General features: G+C 41.5%; 1 protein-coding gene across 26 annotated transcripts in view; it reads right to left on the bottom strand.

Annotated features, from left to right (window-relative positions):
- The window catches only part of atp2b2 (ATPase plasma membrane Ca2+ transporting 2), a 793,123-nt gene that overhangs the window by 423,699 nt on the left and 348,605 nt on the right, over nt 1-20,819 (bottom strand). The window contains exon 1 of one of the 26 annotated variants that reach the window (XM_048547371.2): nt 17,292-17,414. The exons of the other annotated variants lie outside the window; for them this stretch is intronic. The gene's annotated coding sequence lies outside the window, so the exon portion shown is untranslated. Of the gene's footprint in view, nt 1-17,291; nt 17,415-20,819 lie in introns of those variants that run through there. 26 annotated transcript variants of the gene reach the window in all.

Genomic DNA, 20,819 nt, shown 5'->3' with positions numbered 1-20,819 from the left:
GACAGTTCATTGCAAAGGAGGACTCTGTCACAAGTGGTTGTAAAGCTCGCAGGATTCCCCCTGTAACTATTAAACCTCAGACTCAGGTGGTGAAAGACAAATGAATCTATCCATACCTTAGAGATAGTGGGAACTGCCGATGCTGGAGAATCTGCGATAACAAGGTGTGGAGCTGGATGAACACAGCAGGCCAAGCAGCATCAGAGGAGCAGGAAAGCTGACATTTTGGATCTGGACCCTTCTTCAGAAATCAGTCCAGAGCCGAAAAGTCAGCTTTCCTGCTCTTCTGATGTGTTCATCCAGCTCTACACCTTGTTATCTCTATCCATATCTTACGAACGTTTATTGACAGATAAACACAAAGAACACCACATACCTTGAAATCCTCTTTCGGCCTGCTCCATTACATATTCTTTTAATCAATCTGTTTAGACACATTATGACACACTTTTCTCTCTACCTTTGAACCAGGATGCCTGGCTTCAAATCTCATGTGCTCCAGAGGTATGTAATAATGTTGGTAAGAAAATATTAGTAAAAACTCTTATAGTGCAGTAATAGCATGCTGACCTCAGGGCCAGAAGGCCTGAGTTCAAGTCTCACTTGCTCTACAGGTATAATAACATCTCTGAACAGATTGATTCAGAAATATTGATGCAACTAACAGTAGGACTCTAGTGGCGCAGCACCCTACCTCTGAGCTAGGACGCTGGGTTCAAGTCCCAAATGCTCCAGAGTACACTGCTTGTACTTTTCTGATCTTTCTGTTTTGTCAAAGGTGCTGCCACATCCCTGTCAATTTCCTAATGAGTACTCATGGACTTATGAACAAGGCAAGATGAGTCACAATTTTTCACCAATTTTTCAGAATTAACTGCTCTGACTTACTAAAATGAATCTTCTTTTTTCATTCTGACTTCATAAATTATGAATAATCTCCATTAAACTTTAATATATCCATGCCAATCAGTTGTGTTTCCATGTTTTCCTTCATTAACATTTATCTTTTTTTTTGCAGCAATTCCTGAATAAATATTCAGTGCATTGCATTTTAACTAAAAGGCACAGTGTGGAAAATTATCAGTTAAGAGTTATTATATCCAATATGTATTAAAGTTTAAGCTGATTAGTATTTCATAACATCATATTACAGGGTCCCTGATGATAACTTCACTGACAGATTTTGGAGAACTGTGATGGTAATGATCACCACACAAATAGCAAAGGTGAAGTGGGGATTTGCCAACTCTCAGTTAACTAATCAATGGAAATTATCAATAACATTAGCTGAGAGCAAGCAACAAAACAACTAGTTTCCACAGGGGTCATTCTTTTTTTTATTAAGTGCATACACTCCAGTTGTCCCCTTTAAACTATAGTCTCATCTGAACAAAAATGTTAGTCACAATAATATGCAATGAATCATATTCTTTCAGTTTTGAATTTGTAATTTCAGCATTTAAGTGCCTTTACCCATGCTCCCACCACCTTCTTATCTCCCTCCAAACACAATTAACAGCTTAGTCAAAGTAAAAGCACAGTTACAAGCTTCATCAAGATGGTTTAAAGGATTGAATATGCTTGAAAGGATTATAGCTTTAATAATCATGTGGATGGCTAAGGCTAATTAGAGGATCGTCAATGGGCCACATAATTTACCTCACAAAGGCCTGACGTTGCTCAAAGAAGTTTTATATTTATTCTTATGAAACATCTAGCAGATGTAGGGTCCAAAATCTTCTGACATGAGGTACATTTTAGGAATTAATATTTTTTGCAGGTACTTATGACTGCCAACTAAAACCACTTCCTATTAACAGCATGGAATATTAAACACAAGTACCAGACTGGTTAACAAAAGTGAGAAATATTTCTACGCAGAATTTTTAAGAAGGTAACCACCACCAACTGAAAAATATTTTATAAAATGGAAACAATCTTGTGCTCAATGGCCTAGCTATGAGGCCTGTGTTAAAAATGGAAAGAGAAGTCAATCCCATTCATCAATTCTTTTTGTGGCTACAGAATTTTTGACTGATATTAAACAAGAAAGGTGCCAGATAGTCACCTGAACATCTTATTTTGGCAGTTATTGCTATAGGTGCAAAATATATCAGGCAGTAAATTAGAGTACTTGCAGTCAACATTATTCCCATTAACATTCTTTGAGAGCAAATTTGACTCCAGTTCATAAATATCGAAGACACATTGTCTGTCTACAATGAACTTACCTAGTATATTGCAAGCATTGGAAATGGTGCTACTGAACATTTGGTCGATGCCAAGTTTTGCCTTTTACTTTACAGAGCACTTTCTAATTCTTAATTGAAAAAATTTCAAAATAATAAGCAACCCAAACAACATCAGCAGAAAGAAAAAGTAGGTTATCATTTTGAATCTTCTTCAGATCTCAGAATTAATCCCATATTAACATGTCCTTTTGCTTTCTGGGTGCTTGCATGCATCCAGACATATCAATTTTTGACTCAGATTTCTAGTATTTGCACCAGTTTTAAAGACAGCCACGTAATCTCTGCTTGTGGTGATGAAATGTTACCACACACACCTCTGAAAACACAAGTTCCTGATAGCAATTATGTTTTATTTCTAGAATTCAGGTGATGTAACACAGAACAGGAGTCAACCTAAAAACATTTTTATAAGCATTTATTCATAAAGTTACACATTACAAGTTAAGTATCACCACAATCAATCACAATCTCCTTCAGTTTAGGGTATAACTGAATCCCATTAAATGTCCAGCCCCTACATTCAATCGAATCTATAACAAAAAAACAGTATTATCCAGGAGAGGTATTGAGGTATTCCATGGGAAGCAAAGTAGAACTGGGAAGAATCACTTAGCTATTTTTTTCATCAACTGGGAACAAGCCACTAGCTGCACTCTAAGGTCTCAAAGAAAACTGACTGAAGCAAACTGAAAAAAAAGTCAGGAAAAATACATGACCAATTTAAGAGACGAAAGCTAAAACTTCATTGAAAGATATGGTGTAACCAGAATTGGGGTAGTTAGATTTTAATCCAATTTGACCATTTTTATACAACATTCACTGTAGCAATTAACAAGTTCAAGGAAGTCAATTTAAGTCTAATATGTGGCTGGAGAAGCCTTCTTGTATTAATAACATGCACTGAGCAAATTAGTGAATTGATTGATTTTCAAATCATGAATAGATGGCTGTAAAAGTGATGAATCTTGATTCAGTTATAACCGACAATTCAATGTAAACAATAACTAAACTGGAAAGACAGAGTTGTCATTTAAGTACTGGTAAGGGCATACGTTTTAAGTTACAAGTTGAAAGTGTAATTTCAGCTGAAAAATATGAATACAAAGTTTTGGAACCCTAAAAAGATCCACAAGACAGCGCTCAATGGGCATGCAAGACTCGAATAATGGATTGATTGATTTATTATCGTCACGTACCAAGATACAGTGAAGAATGTTGTTTTGCACACCATTCAGGCAGATTGTACCAAACAAACTGCATCAGGGTTGCAGAATAGGGTGCAGAATAGTGCTACAGCTGCGTGGAAGGTACAGGCAGGGAGATCAACACTGACGTTTGAGAGGTCCATTCCAAAGTCTGATAACTGCAGGGAGTTCTTGAATCTCTTCGTACATGTATTCAAACTTTTATATCTTCTGCGCAATAGAAGACAGTATAACCAAGGTGTTCGGAGTCTTTAATTTGTTGGTTGCTTTCCCAAAGCAGCAGGAAGTATAGATGGAGTCAGTAGATGGAAGGCTGACTTGTGTGATGGACTGGGCTGTGTTCACAATTCTCTGTAATTTCTAATGGTCTGGGGAGATGCAGTGCCATACCACACTGTGATGGATCCAGATAGGATGCCTTCTGTGGTGCAGCTATGAAAATTGCAAGAGTCTATATGGACATGCCAATTTTCCACGGCTTCCTGAGGAAGTAGAGATGTTGTTGAACTTTCTTAACCAACATATTGACGTGAACGGACCAGGGCAGCTTGTTGGTGATCATCACTCCCAGGAACTTGACGTTCTCGACTATCTCCACCTCCACTCCATTGAAGCAGACAGGGGCGTGCCCTCCACTCAGCTTCCTGAAGTCAATGACCAGCTCCTTCATTTTGCTGACCTTAATGGAAAGATTGTTGTCTCATCGTTGTTTGAGATCTGACATATATCGATGGTATTGTCAGCAAACTTGTGAATGGGGTTGGGACAGAATTTTACCACTGTCATGAGTGAAATAGGAGTACAGTAGAGGGCAGAGTATACAGCCTTGCGGGGCACCAGTGTTGAGTATTATGGTAGAGGAGGTGTTGTCATTTATGGGTCTATGGGTCAGGAAATCAAGGATCGAGTTACAGACAGGGGAGCAGAGACCTTTAAATCAGGTTAAGAAGAATAATGATTAACCTTCCTTGTATAATATCTGAAGTTGACATATTTGGTGTTTTGTAGAATATTCCTGCTAGCCTGGATGAAGACCTGAAGAAGGGCTAGGCCCGAAACATCATCCTTCCTGCTCTTCTGACGCTGCTTGGCCTGCTGTGTTCATCTAGCTCTACACCTTGCTATCTCAGATTCTCCAGCATCTGGAGTTCCTACTATCTCTGAAAAAATTTACTGAGCTACAGCTATAGCCAATCATTAATTCAACAATTGCCTGGTTCTAGGATGGTATGATGGTTGCACAGGACGTCACTCTGTTAAGTTCATTGCTACCCATCAATAGCTTAAACTATCTGTGTCAATCGCAAGTTGGTCTGAGACCAGACCAGAGACCTTAGAGAGTGAATCCTGTGACTTCAATTTCACCAGAATGCACAACCAGCTGAAGCCATCCTAGCTTGTTACTTACATTGTTTCTTTAAAAGATTTTCTCCAATTTAGTCTCCAAGCAATCTGGTTTTGCCTTAATTGCTTAAATTCCATACAAAGAAAGCTCAATCCATTAAGTCACATTTAATTATTGACAATTTACTACCCTCTTCCGGAAGCTTTTAGTAAACTTCAATCTTCAACTTTAAGTGAAAAATAAGTGTTCAGGCATCCAGACTTACACTAATTTTCTCTTGATAAATATATATTATGTTAAGTTACATTAATATTTATTGATTTCATGGTCACATTCTAAAACAGGCATTTCAACTGGTAATCAATTTTGGCTGGAAATCAAATGCATTTCAGGAAACAACCCAATATTGGACCATCATTTTGAATGCCTATTTATGTGTATAATATAGCTTCAGAACAATATCAATGAGACTAAACCAGAGGTGGACACTCTAGCTATACAGGCTGTGATCCATTCTCCCATGAGAAGTCCATAATTCCATTTTGTGAATGCCATGCTGTTGTTGCTCCCCTTAATTTGGGAACAGGAACCTGAACTTAACAAAATTTCTGCTACCTCCAACTTCTAAAGCCAACCAGCTATTTCCCAAGTTTCCAAATTCACTTGTACATTTAAGCCCTTTATCTGACAGTCTCCAATATTGCTTCTAAATCTGTCCCTCTTAAAGAGGCTGGTGTTGCATTGTGAAAGGCTGTAGTATCTTGGGTGTATATCAGACATTGGCCATGCCTTTCCTGATCAGTCACTCTGCTTGCTGTGGCATATTCCAATAATTTTCTACAGCAGGTTGTAGAGTGAATTCACTACTGGGAGATGAGGAGAACTTACTAAGTGCTACTTGTCATCTGGATCACGACTATTGCAAATTCTGGGCCATTATGTTCAATTCTGCATCATCTGGGCCAGAGGTTCAGCCAAGATACAAATACTGTTTCAACAACATAGGCCAGCTTAACTCAGGGCCAGGGTGTAAGTTATTATTGGCATTTCTGACTCACATGAATTGTATCTTGTAAATTCAAATTCTGCCGGAGTATTGGGCCCTTTATGTGAAGGATATGGAAATGGAGCATTAGATTGTTCTGTTGAGAGAGGGATATCCGTCACTGGTGCTTACATTTGTCTGCTGGTTCCATCAATCTTAGCACTGCACATTTTCTACACCCTTTATAGTCTTTTTGATCTCCTGCCTAGTAACTTCATGTGCACCTTTTTGTGGGCATTTGGGTTGGGGTCATCACTACATCACTGCCCCTCAAGGCTCTTATGAAATACGTAGAGTCTAGATCACCTTGTTTTACTTGGAACAGTTTGTAGTGCTCTGTGTAAAGGTTCCTGTCCCCATGACTATGATCCATCCCTACCTTTAACTGTTCTTACCTACATTCACTTCTTTCTAGGGTCTTGAGACGACAATCTGACGAACTATATTAAAATATCCATTTGGTGCATTTTTGGCAAATGCAAATGGCAGGATGCGACAACATTCTTAGAAGAGGCAGTTAAACAGCATGTTGCACCAAAGAGAAAACTGTAATGCAAACTCTGACAACATGAAGTTGTCATGCTACGGGCTCACACGGTCTGACTGTGACATTTGCAAATCAGGCAAGCAACTGAATTGTAGAATGGTAAGAAAAAGACAGACAATGCAGCAAAGCCTTTTTGAGATACACAGGTGGCAAAAAAATCTACCACACCAATATCCCAGTTGAAAATAAGTATTGCACCATTTGTACAATCTATGTTTGCCATAAATGGTGGAGATACTCATTGTCTTGTGCAAAACTGATGGTATCATTGAGCCAATGGAATGCACGGCATAACATGCCACTACAATGGAGAAAACAAGGAAATCTAAACATCCCCCAGTCAGGCTCAGCATTAGTTGGAATTTTGAAATGTACACAATAATTTTAGTTAAAGTGAAGCATTGTTCAGAGACATCTTTTAAAGGAGATGATTTCCTACAGCTACCACGTCCGCTCTAAACGAAAATCTATGCCAGTCTGACCACCAAAATAAGAGTTTTTGTCAAAAATGTTAGAATAAAGCAGCTCGTAAACTGGAACCAATAAGAATGAAGACATTGCCCAAGGATGGAGCGATGAGGGATATGCAAAGCAACAATATGTTCCATTACCAGTAATCCCTTAACATACCCATAATATACGGATTATATAAACAGTAATCTACAGCAGTGGCACATAGATAGCTATGGGATCTATTTGATGCATGATTAAAAAAATAATGACCTCCATAGCTGGACGGCTTTCAAAATACTGGAGCCAAAACCTGATTAAGGATGAGATAAATATCTAAAAAGCTGCTTCATTTTGATTTCTAGGAAAATATTAATGAAAATGTTCATCTGTCCTAGTTTTGCTCTTTACTAAGCTGACATAGCTGGAATTTGCAGCTTACGTAGCAAATTTAATGTCCATTTTTTTGCTCTCTGATTTAATTCAGAGTAGAAGAGATGTGAGTGCTGCACATTGAGCATCTGGCCAGCAGTAACTAGGTTTATAAACAACTGCTGTGCCAAATTAGATTTTCTTTCCTTTTTGAGATGAAAATGAGAGATCATGAGGCTCATCCAATGAGATAATTACATTGAAACCATGGAATCTTCTAGGATGGCTTCTCACAGAAGTGGTGACCAAAGCAGTGGGGTTATTCAGGCCTCATGTTAAAATCCTTCTCAATTCAACAGGCAAGTTAGATCTCATGCAAATGTCACACAAATATGATACTTCATGCTGTCCTGACTTTTAGAGGGTTTTAGGCATATTGTTAAGCCAGGTCATTCCAGAGGAATTAAATACTTTCTAATTCTTTCAATAATGATATTGCAGAAGACCTTGAGATCTAGTACAGTCTGACCTCACTGCAGAGGATGAAGGTTAGACATTAGTCACCACCAACAACTCTCACTGCCTCAGGGTACATTTAAACTATTGGAATTCACATTTCAATGTTCTGCTGCCACAAAGCTTATCCATCCTGGCATCAACAAATTCATTTGGTAATTGACTGTAGCCACGTTTATGTAGCACAGTTGTTCACATATCGTGCATCTCCACTCTATAGCCTCCACTTCAAATTCTTTTACTCTGTTCTTTCTTTTCTCTGTTCTCACTATTCTTCCAACAACAGGCTTTCCTTTCTCTTCCCTTCTGTCCAGTACTGTACTCTCACCACAGCTGCTTTTCAATATTCACTATCTTTCCTACTCTCCTTCCAGATTTAACTACTTCTTCCATTATTCGACAGCGTCCTCCTATCATGGCAGCCTCCTGACAAGCAGGAATGTGACTTGCTATATTCTCTCTCTTCATTCGTTCCAGGAACGAATCTTGTCAACCTCCTTCACATCCAGCTCACTGCTCCTGGCACCAGCCTTCTGAAATCAGTTCTCAGCAATCCACCTCACTACATCTCTCTCATAAACAAGGGCCTTTGCCATTCATAAGCTCATTGTGGATGATGCTGGCATCATTGTTTAATGGAAATGCAACTGGCATGTAATGACATTATTTCCTTTAATGAAGCTTTCCTGTCTATTTATATTTCTGCATTTTCCATACTATTGTGGCTGTGTTGCAGACCCTGTCTTTAAATCATTTCTTGGACCGCCTGTTTACTCCTTGAATTGCATTTCCCCATTCGTGCATCTCATTTTGCTATACTCCCAGTTATTGTGTTCTAAATCCTTGTCTTGCATCACCCACCCAAGGATGACACCACATTTCTGAGATATCTTCTCTGTGTTTTTCTCTTTCTGCTACTGTACCATGCAACTTCACATTGTGTCAGAGATAGTAGGAACTGCAGATGCTGAAGTATCTGAGATAACAAGGTGTAGAGCTGCATGAACACAGCAGGCCAAGCAGCATCAGAGGAGCAGGAAAGCTTGATGTTTTGGGCTGAGACCCTTCTTCAGAAATGGGAGAGGGGAAGGGGGTTCTGAAATTAATAGGGAGAGAGGGGAGGTGGATAGAAGATGGGTAGAAGAGCAGATAGGTGGAGAGGAGACAGACCGGTCAAGGAGGCAGGGATGGAGCCAGTAACGGTGAATGTGGGTGGGGAGGTAGGTAGGAGATAGGTCAGTCCAGGGAGGATGGACAGGTCAAGGGGGCAGGATGAGGTTAGTTGGTAGGAGATGCGGATGGGGCTTGAGGTGGGAGGAAGGAATAGGTGGGAGAAAGGACAAGTTAGGGAGGTGGAGACAAGCTGGGCTGGTTTTGGAATGCTGTAGCGGGAGGGGAGATTTTGAAGCATGTGAAGTCCACATTGATGCCATTGGGCTGCAGGGTTTCCAAGTGGAATATGAGTTGCCATTCCTGCAACCTTTGGGTAGCATCATTGTGGCACTGCAGGAGGCCAAGGATGGACAAGTCATCTGCAGAATGGGATGGGGAGTTGAAATGGTTCATGACTGGAAGATGCAATTGTTTAGTGCGAACCAAGCATAGGTGTTCTGCAAAGCGGTCCCCAAGCCTCCACGTGGTTTCCCAGATGTAGAGGAGGCCACATTAGGAACAGTGGATGTTGTTGGTTTTGATCTCCATTACAATGCATGCTGTTGTCTCTCCTTTGAGTTTACAGCCCTCTTTTCATCCCAAGTCTCTCACCATCATACAAAGTCATAGAGGTCTACAGCATACACTTGGTCCATCGAGTCTGCGCCAGTCATAAACAAGCACCAAACTCTTTGAATACCATTTCCAGCACTTGGCCCATAGTCTTGTATACCTTAGCCTCACATATGCACATCAAAATATTTCCTAAATGTTGTGACGGTTCCTGCCTTTACTACTTTCACAGGCTGTGATTTCCAGATTCCCACCATCATCTAGGTGGAAAAAAAAGTCCTTACATCCTCTCTAATGACCTGCTTCTTGCCATAAATCTCTGCTCCTTGGTCATCTGTCCCTCCACAATGGGAAAATTCTTCAATTTTATACATCTCAATCATGTGCCCTCAGCCTTCTCTCCTCCAAGGAAAACAATTCCTGTTTATATAATCTTCTGTCATAAGTAGAACTCTCCAGCCCAAGCAACATCCTGGTAAAGCTCCTCTGCACCTTCTCCAGTGCTATCATATGCCTCCTATTACGTGCATTCAAGGACTGCACCCAATACTCCAGCTGTGGCCTAACCAATGTTTCATACAGTTCCAACATAACCTTCCTGCTCTTAAACTCCATGCCTCAGTTGAAAAAGGCTCATATTCCATTTAAAGCCCATTTCAAGTCCAGTGACTCCCACAGCCACCTAGAATACATCTCCTCCCACCCACCGTCCTGCAAAAATTCCATCCCCTATTCCCAATTCCTCCACCTCTGCCGCATCTGCTCCCAGGATGAGGCATTCCACTCCCGCACATCACAGATGTCCACATTCTTCAAGGACCGCAACTTTCCCCCCGCAGTGGTCGAGAACGCCTTTGACCGCGTCTCCCGCATTTCCTGCAACACATCCCTCACACCCTGCCCCCACCACAGCCGCCCCCCAGAGGATCCCCCTCGTTCTCACATACCACCCCACCAACTTCCAGATACAACGTATCATCTTCCGACACTTCCGCCATCTACAATCCAACCCCACCACCCAAGACATTTTTCCATCCCCACCCTTGTCTGCCTTCCGGAGAGACCACTCTCTCCGCAACTCCCTTGTCTGCATCACATTTCCCTCCAACCCCACCACACCCGGCACCTTCCCCTGCAACCGCAGGAAGTGCTACACTTGCCCCCACACCTCCTCCCTCACCCCTATCCCAGGCCCCAAGATGACCTTCCATATTAAGCAGATGTTCACCTGCACATCTGCCAATGTGGTATATTGTATCCATTGTACCCGGTGTGGCTTCCTCTACATTGGGGAAACCAAGCGGAGGCTTGGGGACCGCTTTGCAGAACACCTCCGCTCGGTTCACAACAAACAACTGCACCTCCCAGGCGTGAACCATTTTAACTCCCCCTCCCATTCTTTAGACGACATGTCCATCATGGGCCTCCTGCAGTGCCACAATGATGCCACCCGAAGGTTGCAAGAACAGCAACTCATATTCCGCTTGGGAACCCTGCAGCCCAATGGTATCAATGTGGACTTCACAAGCTTCAAAACGTCTCCTTCCCACACTGCATCACAAAACCAGCTGAGCTCATCCCCACCCCCCACTGCATCCCAAAACCAGCCCAGCCTGTCTCTGCTTCCGTAACCTGTTCTTCCTCTCACCCATCCCTTCCTCCCACCTCAAGCTGCACCTCCATTTCCTACCTACCACCTCATCCCGCCTCCTTGACCTGTCCGTCTTCGCTGGACTAACCTATCCCCTCCCTACCTCCTCACCTACACTCTCCTCTCTACCTTTCTTCTTTTCTCTCCATCTTCGGTCCGCCTCCCCCTCTCTCCCTATTTATTCCAGTTCCCTCTCCCCATCCCCCTTTTCTGATGAAGGGTCCTGGCCCGAAACATCAGCTTTTTTGCTCCTGAGATGCTGCTTGGCCTGCTGTGTTCATCCAGCTCCACACTTTGTTATCTTGGATTCTCCAGCATCTGCAGTTCCCATTATCACTCATATTCCATTTGCCTTCTAAACCACTTTATCTACCTGTCATGCTACCTCAAGGGAAATGCACACCTTGGTGCTTCCGAGGATCCTACCATTAATCATGTATTCCCTTGCTTTATTTGACCTGCCCAAGTGTATCACCTCAAACCAATCCAGACTAAATTCTGTTTGCCACTAACAGCCCAACCAACCAGCCCTTTACGTCCTCCTGTAATCTGAAGCTACTATCCTCACCTCATCCTCTCCTTCCGCGTTAGAATCAATTAGATTAAGAATTAGAATATCCTTGAACTCTCCTATTCATATTCACAGACACATTCTCCTCAATAAGATACATTCTTTCAACCATTATTGATGTTCTCATTGCCACTAAGTCATTACACTTTCTTACTTCCTTGTCATTCCTCTAGTATCGCCCAGCTTTGGTTTCTTAAGTCTAAGAAATGTAGATTTGAATACCTTCAGCATGCAGCTCGTCAAACAATTCATTACCAAATTTGGCAGCTTTGCATTATGTATCATTGGGTACTGCTTTCCATCAAAGAAAGACAACTACAACACGCAGCTGTTCTTCTCCACCACAACCTGCTTTGTTAATTCGCACATTACAACATGGCATAAGGAATTTATGAATATATTGTTATGATTATCAAGATCATTATTCAGATCCTCTGCTGCTTCCATCCTTTTCTTTTAGATCCTTCTTGGGATGTGGGTAACACTGGCTAGGCCAGCCTTAACTGTGAGTCCACAATTGCCACCAAGAAGGTGTTGGTGAGCTGCCTTCCTGAACTTCTCCAGTCCCTGTGATAAAGAGACACCTACACTGTTCTCAGGAGGAGCATTCTGGGAGTTGGACTCAGTAATAGTGAAGGAATGACAAAGTAGTTCCATGTCAGAATGGTGTGTGATTTGGCGGGTGGTGGCATTACCCTGCATCTACTGCCCTTCTCCTTCTAGATGATAGAGAGCCCGGGTTTGGAAGGTGATTTCAAAGAGTTCTTGGTGAGGTTATGCAGTACATACTGGGGATGGTGAACTCAGCTGCTGGTCAGCATTAGTGGTGACAGAAGTAAATGTTCAGGTGCCAAAACTGAGGTACCAATCAAGCAGGCTGCTTTGTTCTGGATAATGTCAAGCTTCTCAAGTGTTATTAGAGCTGCAGCCATCCAGGTAAGTGGGGAATATTTCACCACATAGCTGACTTTTTGTCTAATAGATGGTGGACAGGAATTGAGGACACCAGAGCTGAGTTACTTGGGCAGACGTCCAAGCCTCTTACCATGCTTGGAGCCAAGGCATTCATGTGGCCAGTTGAGTTTCAGTTTCTGGTCAATGGTAATTCACAGCAGGTTCATAATGGGGTGTTCAGAAATGTTTTGCCATTGTGTATTCAGGGAGTGATGGTTACATTCTCTGATAGAATCATAGAATCCCTACAGCATGGAAACAGGCCCTTCAGTCCAACAAGTCCACTCTGACCCTCAGAGCATCCCAACCAGCCCCATTCCCCTGTAACCCATCTAACCTACACATCCCTGAACACTGTGGGAAATTTAGCATGGCCAATTCACCTAGACTGCACATCTTTGGACTGTGGAAGGGAACCCATGCAAACACAGGGAGAATATTTTTGGTACTCACTAATGTTACTTACCACTTGTCAGCCTGAGCCTGGATATTGTCCAGGCTTTGCTGCAAATCAATACAGGCTGTTTCAGAGACTGAGGAGTTGCAAATTGCACTGAACATTGTGTTTTCCCTGAGCTCATTGAGATAGACTTTGCCTTATGTTTACTGCTGCTCTAACTTTGAAAGCATATATTTCTAAAGTTGTTTTTCCATCTTCCCTCATGGCCTCTTTGAGATAATCTTGTTGACAAGATCCATCTTTTACTTTCTAGACCTTATTCTTACTGAACTGTTGTATGCCCAAGTTTCCTTTGTGGCCATCAAGTTAGCTGACATAATGAATAGTTACCTCACCTCAGTCTCTGTCTCCCTCTCCTTCAAATTATTCCTCATAACAATGGTCTTTGAAACAAAAAATCCCTAACCCTTCTGCCCTTGCAAACTACCAGCTCATTTCTAATCTCCTTTGTTTCTCCAAAGTCATTAAACTTCCTGCCTTCCAAATCTGTTCGCACACTTCTCATAATTTCATTTTTGAAATTCACCTTTGAGGTTTCAGCCTTGCCATTCGTACCAAATTGGCATTTTTGAAAGTCACAACTGGCATCCTAACTTACTGTGACAAAGAGAAACTATCCCAGCGACCATCGTAGGCCTTCTTGACCAGTCTGAAGCTTTTGATACAGTTAATCACAAACTATGCTCCACTCTCATTCTGCTAGGTTGGTCTGCACCTCCCTTGCTACCATTCTTAACTATCCAGTCACAGCCTGAGAAATTGTCAGCAGTAACTTCTCATTGCAACACTGTTATGTTTCACCTCTATTGCAAATATCTAGTTCAGGATTCACATAGATTGTAACTTTTGATTTCAGTAATTAACGTTTTAACTAGAGGAAATATGGGAGCAACTGAATGACAATGATAAGCAAACCTGAAATAAATGCAATTCAAACAAGCTTGGCGTTAATTATAGTTAAAAGCTAATTCAAAATCATAGAATATCCACAATGTGGAAGAAAATCATTCACACCATTGAATCTGCACCAACCCTTTGAAAAGCACCCCACCCAGACCCAGCCCCCGCACACACCCAATCGCCGTAACCCCACTTTTACTAAACCAACTAGCCTGTACACCCCTGGACACTATGGGGCAACTTAACATGGTTGATCAACCTGACGTACATATCTTTAGACTGTGGGAGGAAACCGGAGCACCCGGAGGAAACCCATGCAGATATGGGGAAAATGTGCAAACTCCACACAGACAAATTGCTCGAGGCTGGAATCGAACCCAGGTTTCTGGCAAGGTGAGGTATTTAATATTGTTTTGGTAATCTGAGTGTATTTGTTAAAAGAAAAGGCAATTCAGTTTGCATTTCATCAGGGAAAAGTAACTGAAAGATTTGTTCATATCTGCAGCGACTGGAAGAAATCTACAGTGGTCCTCATGGAGCCTTATATCTGAAAGCAGTCAGTTTGATTAGTTAAATTAGATAAAGCTAAAGAAGGGCAGTGTGATAAACCACTGTCTGATGTAATTGTAGAATTGCAAATTAAAGTGCATGTGGTTGGAGATTGTGTACCGACGTGGATTGAGAGCTGATTGGCAGACAGGAAACAAAGTGAAGGAATTAATGGATTTTTATCCCCCGAGTGGCAGGCTAGTGGAGAACTGCAGGACTCATGAGGAAACTACATGTCCATGTTTGCTGATGACACAGAGTTGAGTGGAAGGGTATGCTATGAGAAGAATGCAAAGAAGCCTCTGTGCGATTTGATAAGTTAGGTAAGTGAGCAAATAAATGGCAGATACATAATAACATGGATAAATATGAGGTTATCCACTTTGGTTACAAAAACAGGCAAGTAAATGATTATCTGAATGGCAATTAAAAAGGGAGGAAGGTGTACAATGTGACCTGGGGGTCCTTGTGCACCAGTTGCTAAAAGTAAGCATGCAGGTGCAGCAAGTTGTAAAGAAGACAAATGGTATATTGGCCTTCACAATGAGAGGATTTGAACACAGGAGTAGGGATGTTTTGCTGCAAATGTACAGGGCATTGATAAGATCATATCTGGAGTATTGCATGCAGTTTTGGTCTCCTTATCTGAGGAAGTTTGTTCTGGGTATTGAGTGATTGCAAAGGTTTATCAGACTGATTCCTGGGATGGAGGAACTAACATATGGGGAGGGATGAGCTTAGTTAGGACTATATTTACTGAAGTTTAGAAGAATGAGGGGAGATCTTATAGAAACATATAGCAGGATTAGACATGTTAAATGCAGGAAGGATGTTCTCAATGACTGGGAAGTCCAGAAGCAGGGGTCATAGTTTAATGATAAAAAGTAGTCCTTCAAGGACTGAGATGAGTTGGAATTTCTTCAGCCAGAGAATGGCGAGCATGTAGAATCCTCTGGCACAGGAAAATGTTGAGGCCAAAACGTTGAAGGTTTTCCTATATTCATTAATTCTAAGTAGTTATCCATGGCTGCCTGTATTAATTATGAGTTGAAATGCGGAAATGGGATCGAATCAAGATTGTAACCCAAAAGAAAACAGCATCTCGTATTACAATGAGATGTTTTACAATCTCCCAGTCTCAAAACAAAGTTCAACAATTTCAGATCGTTATGTTGCTGCCACTGCTAAACCTTAAACTGCTTCCAGTTTAGCTGAAAGGCCTGACCTAAAATGTTAACACTGTTTTGATCTGTGCACAGATGCTATATGACCTGTTGAATGTTCCGAGCTCTATTTTTGGTATGTTTTATAATCCAAATGACGTTTACAGGTTGAAAGACAATTTATCCTCGTGCAGTTTGTCTATCTAGTTAATGAAAATCTATAACAACAAAAATATGGATCATTTTCAAGGCTCCTGACTCTGCCTGGTAATAAATACCTGTTCCCTTATTGATCAGGTTGGCCTTTCACATTCTCAGATACAAATTCCTCTGCCTTGACAATCATGCAGGCTTGCACTACTAAATCACCAGGGGACATAAACAACACAGTCGCACAAGGCAATCAGCTCTTCAGACACAAACGCATGATCTATGGCTCAGATGTTAACACTTTTTTGTCTCTGAGACTACATTTGAGCACAAAATCCATGTTGACACAGCCACTGTAATACTGAGAAATGCTGCATTGCTTCAGATGTCTTTCTCTGAGGCCCTGCGTGCTCTCTCAGATGGATGTAAAAAATCCTGAGGCATGCTTTTGATGTCCTTGCCAATATTTATCCCTCAATCAACGCAACTAAATAAACAGATACTCTAATTATTATCCTGCTGTTTGTGGGAGACGACTGTGCACAAATTAGCTGCAAAGGGCTTTGGGATCTACTGACAGATCCTACAGAAATGTTGGCCTTTATTTAGACTATCATTCTTCCTTAAAAATCTGCATGTAGAACCCAGCCAACCTCACCAGATCTTTCCTCTCTCCTCCCTATCGCACTTTGGATCTGACGGTATGGCGTTATGATGTATACAGCACATTTTTGATTGCAATAATGCCCTCTGTGTCTCTTTCAGATTTACTGTACTGGTTGCTATTAATAATACATTACTAGATTTTCTTTTGCATGTGCATATGTCATGAAATTCTGAGCATCCAACAGTGAGGCAACAGACCAAAACACAGATTTATCAACACGTTTCTATTGATTAAAATACGACAGATAGGGTTGACAAACACTTGAAAGTTCATATATTTTTCAAACTGACTTGCTCATCATTCACCTGCTGATTTGTTCCTGTTTTACTTTGTTTATTCAGCCTTAAAATTTCAGCCCCTTTATGTTCTACGTTATAGGTGTCAGTTGTACTGAATAGGTAATCAAGATGAAGACAATTAAACAAATAAATCAAGTCAAGAACAAAACAAACTATTGTATTCATTTCACAATGGAATAAAGAGGATATTCATATGTAGCTTTGGTGTAGATTGATACTCCACCTTCCGTTCCCTGTAAGCATTGAAAAACACTTTATCGATAATCTGTCAAAAATATATTGGCTGTCTACGCTGAAATGTAAATGAATGTTCATAATACTCAATAGAAGGATAACCTTTTTATTGCAGTTGCTGTTTGAAAGCACAGCGTAGAGTTTTCCATGCCTACCATAATTCTTGCAACCTGAGTATCATGACAGAGAGAAAACTACGTAAATAATCACCAAGGTACCATACACATGATACTGACCTTAAGAGGGGCATCTCTGGGGAGTCTAACTGAAGGAAATATTCTGCAGCTTTCACTTCTGTATTGAAGGAGCATTCCTGAAATTTTTGTTGTGTGCAGTCAGTTAATAACTCCAGTAGGTAAATCAAGTGATGCGGTATATAGTCCAGGCCTTGAACAACAGCTGAAATGAGGATTACTGCTACTTACAAATATTTCATGAAGGTAACGTGCTACTGCTCGCCACAGGTAATTGAGCCCATCAGAAAGTAGAACACAGTTCACTAAATTCTAACTAGCGACATAAGGTAATTACAAAATTTAGAGAAAGCATGAGGAAATTTGCTGCAGCATACAAATCCACAGCTCATCCTATTCAAATTAAACTTCTCCCACTAATGCCTCTGTCACTAGTGGTGCAGAGTGCTGCATACTGTCTTGCATTGCTGGGATATAAATAAGAAATGCTGGAAATGCAGGTCAGGCAGAAACTGCAGGCAGGAGATCAGAGAGAGACTCTTTCATGTGCTGAGCATTTTCAGAATTTCCTGTTCAGACTTCAGATTTCCTAAACTTCAGTATTTTGTTTTTATATCTGAGTTCTGGGAATGACCCTGTAGTTGTTGATCTCGACAGTGCGCATGGTGCTCCACTGAGTGCAATGAAGATCCCTGCAGGAGGTTCCATCCTAGCTCTGGGCTTCAAAGGTACAGATTTAATGTGAGTCCAAACGGATCTTCATTCTGTAATTGTGCAGAACTTTACAAGGTCAGCTTTCATGAATTATGCTGTCTCAAATTCAATGAGCTGTCATTTGCAAGTTGGTGGTTTTCAGGTGTATTGAAATCTTCTACTTTCTTGGCAATGAGTTCATGCTGCTGTGCCATGGTTTGGATGGCAACAGCAGCTTAGGTGCCAAGCAGCAGGTAGAAGATCAGTGAAAACAAGTGTGGGCAAGAAGAGTGATGGTTCAAGAATAACAACAGCTACCAATTCATCAGGCTACTCCTTCTCGATTCCAGGTGCTAAGTAAAAAGAATGAATAGTATTCTGCAATCAATACCGAAACTGGAAAGCCATCTTTCCTGTCAAAAATAAAGCCCTTTTTTTAAGGCTACCAATCTTCCCCATGCGAAAGATAGCAGTGAATTTTAACCCAACAACAATAAAACCTTGTGTGATTGGCTTCACAAATTGACTGGAAGCACGATTTAAAAATGTACTCAGCTGCAGGCACTCTGAGAGTGTGTACTGTTGCAAGTAGTGCATTTCCAAAGGATTTCTGAGCTTGGAGACTGCTCATTTCTGATGTTGTTTGCTTTACTCACCCTGTGTAAGCACCTACTGCTTGTAATGGGTGCCATTTTTGCTTGTTTGCTTTGCACGAAAGAACAGCAACAGCCAAGTCGAGAGCAAGCATGAACAGCAGTGTGCCTAGTGCAACACAGCAGGTGAGGGGGCTTCTCGTAGGAGGCCTCATACGGCCTACAGCCTTCCTAAGCCAAGAGTTGATTTTCTGCCTATTCACTTCACCAGGCAGACTGTTGCTGATGTGTGCTGCCTGGAGATGGCCCCATTCTTCAAGGCAGAGTGCTGGTGTCTAGGGAGATGACACCGCACAGGCTGGTAGCATGGTGTTGCAATTCATTGTCAAGCCTTCTGACATCTAGCAATAGCTACTTGCTTGGGGCAAGCACATTACTATTCTTTAATATCTGTCACCCTGACATCCTCTTACGCACATTCACATTGGTGGAAGGACTTTCCATTAGGGGAGCTATTTTCTTAGTTGTCCTTAGCCCCACTACCTGCTCCTTAGCGCTGGATACATTATAAATCCCTGTAACCTAGAAGTGGCAGTCTTCTCTGTGTAGGGAACACTAGTGTACATGAGAGTGCCTTGGAATGGTGGGTGGGAGGTGAAATTGGTTGTAGCAAGGGAACTGAAGGAAACAGGAAAATGGACAATACTGACTGTGCCCCGGCTGTTGCAGATGGTACGAATCACGCTGCAGCTGGATGCGGACAGGCTGACTGAAAATAACTAGGTGTGGAGCTGGATGAATACAGCAGGCCAAGCAGCATCAGAGGAGCAGGGAAGCTGACGTTTCGGGTCTAAACCCTTCTTCAGAAAATATGACTAAATGTGTTTTTACTCCCAGCTTTTGAAGCAATAAATATGTTGTTCAGGTTCAGACATTATCCTGAGTCTCAAAATCTTGAGTGCACATAGCTCTTGATTTTTAAAATTACCTGCTGCTGTTCTGACATATCCAAAAGGTTGATTAGTCCTCAATGAATTCTACTCCTCTCCTTGGCGTCATTAACCATTTCCTCCTACACAGAGACAGGGTCAGAGATAATGAGAGTTTCCTACTAAAGAGAGTGTACGTGTTTGAGCCTCCTTCTGACGTCGCTCAAGCTGAGAGAGAAATGATGATGAAGGGTACAGGCAGTCAAGGGGAGGTGCTGAATAGATAGCAAGCAGCTGGTGCAGTGGGGAAGCAGTAATGAGAGAAGTTGCTGCATTAACAAAGGTTTCCATGTGAGAACAGGCTGTAATGAGTGATTCCTGTGAAAAGAGCGAGGAAGCGGTGAGGATGTGTCTGGAATGAGAATGGCAGAGAAAGGTTTTGTAGTGAATGGTTGTCAACAAAATGGAGGAATGGGTCTGAGTGTTGAGACACATAGCAGAGGACTGACTAATACAAAAATAGAAATTGCTGGTGAAACTGTGGAGAGAAAGCAGAGTTAACATTTCAAACCCAGTGATGCTTCTTTGGATCTTCAGCATCTGCTTCTTAATACTGGATACATTATAAGTCCCTGTAACCCAAAAGTGGCAGAAGTCTCTGTGTTGGGAGCATTAGTGTACAAGAGAGTGCCTCCACTAAATGATGCACCCCAGGCATTTTGCTTTGTGGAATGGTGGGTGGGAGGTGACGTGGGTCTTTGTTTTATTTTACAGGACTAACTGCCATGGTTGAAGAGAAATTTTATTTACTTTTTCTACTCATGTGAAGCACTGGATGCAGATTCCTTGAGTTAATGGCATTTGCCATCACTTTCCATTCCAGGTGCAATCCAGAACAGAAGAGACGATTCCTTGCACTGTCTCTGAGTCACATGGTTAAGAGTTGAACTGCTACTCCAAGACCAAGTGCAACCATTTTAGTTGACATTTCAATGTAGTACTGAGGGAGTACTTCACCACCAGAGGTGCTATCTTTTAGATATTATGTGAAACCAAAGCCCATCCCACTTTCTCAACTGAATATAAAGGATCTAATGGCACTGCTTTGAATAAGCAGGGAAGTCAACTTGAGTACTCTAGTCAATATTTGCCCTTCAATCAATATCACAAAAAAGAAAACAGATTATTTGATCATTATCACATTAATGTTCCTGAATGTCTGTTCTGCAGAAATTGATTCAACATGTGAAAGGTACCATATTAGCAATACAGTGCTTTGGGATTCTGAAATGCGCTGTATAATACCGGACTCTTTCTTTCTTTAAGGTGCACATTCCTGCTTTCATAATGAATGC

Source organism: Stegostoma tigrinum, chromosome 11 (assembly GCF_030684315.1).
Source record: "Stegostoma tigrinum isolate sSteTig4 chromosome 11, sSteTig4.hap1, whole genome shotgun sequence".
In the NCBI taxonomy this organism is placed as follows: Eukaryota; Metazoa; Chordata; class Chondrichthyes; order Orectolobiformes; family Stegostomatidae; genus Stegostoma; species Stegostoma tigrinum.
Note: the sequence above shows the minus strand (reverse complement) of the source record. Positions and strands in the feature narration are given on the sequence as shown.